The sequence below is a fragment of the Boleophthalmus pectinirostris genome, unplaced genomic scaffold, assembly GCF_026225935.1.
Source record: "Boleophthalmus pectinirostris isolate CB_2022bp ecotype Guang Dong unplaced genomic scaffold, ASM2622593v1 HiC_scaffold_20, whole genome shotgun sequence".
NCBI lineage: Eukaryota > Metazoa > Chordata > Actinopteri > Gobiiformes > Gobiidae > Boleophthalmus > Boleophthalmus pectinirostris.
In genome coordinates this window covers 299,769-302,159 of record NW_026571153.1, presented here as the reverse complement: position 1 = coordinate 302,159, position 2,391 = coordinate 299,769, and positions in this window count along the sequence as shown.

Sequence of the window (2,391 nt, the reverse complement as noted above, 5' to 3'; positions counted from 1 at the left end):
AGTTGTTCACAACACAAACAGGCTTCTGATGGACACTTAGACTGTGCAAAAGAAGATGTAACACCCTCAGTAGCTGCAATAGATGTTGCAAAACTGCTGCCTTTCAAACTGCTCCTCGATTGGATCTTATTCTTATATACATTCCTTGGTGCTGAACTGAGTGAGTTATCTGAGATATCTCCAAACAGAGGATGAGACAGGATCTTAACTTGGCGTTCAAGAAAGTTCACCATATCCGTAAATGTGGCTCTGAAGCCTTTCCGCTCCTGTATCTCACAAGCAGTGTTTCTCCATTTCTCACGCAGCTTGTAGGGCCACTTCATGATCACTTGCCTCATGTGTGAAGGTACATTCAGCTCCTCCATATAATGTATCTCAGACATTGCATTACAGCATCCTCTTAGAAACAGTGTGAAATTCTCCAGTTCTTGAACATCCTCCGTTTTTATGATAGGCCAGTTAAACACCTTTTCCATATATGCTGTAGCAACCTTGTGCTCATTTCCAAAGTGCTCCATTAAAAGTTCTTTGGCCCTTTGATAACCGAGCTGTGATGGCATATGCATGCAGCTCCTCACCAGCTCTCTTGGGTGCCCTCTGGTATATTGTTCCAGAAAGTACAAACAATCCTGATAGCTGCTAGTCTTCTCCTCCACACAGTGTTCAAATGCCCTCATAAAGGACGAGCAATGCAATGGATTGCCTTCAAAAATTGGAATGTCCCGCTGTGGCAGAGTGGCTGCTAACTGCTGTTGTACTAGCATTGATGTAATTTCATTCTGCCTTTGCATGATGGTGCAGATGGCATTATCTGGGGCGATAGGAGCTTGCGGCATGATAAACTGACGTTGTGCTTGTGAACCAGGCAGTTCTAATGGTGATATTGGAGGGTGAACTGGAATGTTACTTAACTTTGACATAGCATTTAAGCTATGAATCCTTGAAGTAGCCGACCTTGTTTGTGAAACCTGTTGGAGATCATGTTTGACGCTGTGGTGAGGCTGGTTCACATGCGGCAACGGTGTACATGATTTTACCGTATTGAGTAATTTAGGTCTCACCACTGGTGCAGAAGTAGGAGTCGCAGAGTTCGGCAAAGCAGCAGTAAATGGTTTAGGTACAAACTCATTTGCAAGAGGATTGAATTCAATAAGTCGTCGCTCTTTAACTCCCTTGCTCACGTATGAATTCATTCCGTTTGTAACAGATTTTCCTCCAACAGAGCTGCCTTCTAACATATTCAGCCGCGCTGCCGCGGCAGCTATTTCCGCATCCATCTCGATTTGTTCCTTTTGCTTTCTTATTTTTTCGGCCTCCAATCTGTGCCTCTCCTCTTGGTCCTCCAACTCATGTTTCATTTTTAGAGCCGCGGCCTTTGTCATTAAAGCTGCTTGATCGGCCATGGCTAGCCTACGAGCAGAGGACGTGCTGGACACAGACCTGTGGCTGTGCGTTTAGAGCGCTTGGATACGTTGGAGGCGCTGTCTTCAGGATTTACGCGATCAGCAACCACATAACTTTTCCCAGCCTCTGCATTGTGTCCATTTTCATTCATAACACCTTGTGTGGCCACGTCCAGTTCTTCGATAAAGTCATCCCCACATTCATTTATATTGACGTCACCGTCTGTGTTTCTTGCCAGCGCTACGTTTTCATTCAACCATTCATTCACTTTACGCACAAACGCGTCATTGGCAGCACTTTTAACTTGGAACCAAGCATCTTGTTTTTTGTTGCTCATCATCAGGCAAATCGAAATCTTTTAATAATGTGTTGTGAAGAGAAGACGCATGTTGACATAACTTATTGAAACATTTTAATTGCTGATGAACCTCGTATAGATTCGCATTTGATGACCAGAGCTCCGTTATCTTATCCTTTGCTTTGCTCGCACGCTTAAATAGATCATTTCTTTCCTTTTGAATCCTTTCAACGGCTAATGCCGTACCTTTTAGTGACAATTTTCTTTGTCTTTTTTCACCTTGTGTGCACAGGGGCTCAGTTTCAACGTGACCGTTTTTATCAGAAGTATCATTCATTTTCAACTGTGGACAAACAGTAGCGTGCTGCGTTGTGCTTTATCAAACTTTACGCCGGAGCGCTCCGAAAATGACTCAAAACACAAACGTATTCACACACAAATCTCTGCTTTATTTTCACACTTTGAAATCTGAATGAACAAGAAACCACCACAAATCATTAGCCGCTTGCAGGCTAACGTAAACTCTTGGAACAGGGCTATAGGCGCATCGAACTCTGTCCGCGGAATAACAACTAAAAGGATGACTGCACTCACCAAAGACGTCTCCTATAGTCGTGCCTCCAATCTTATATTTCCTCGGACTTACTTGAAATTACAGCAGTGAGAAGATGGGCGAGAGCAACTGTTGC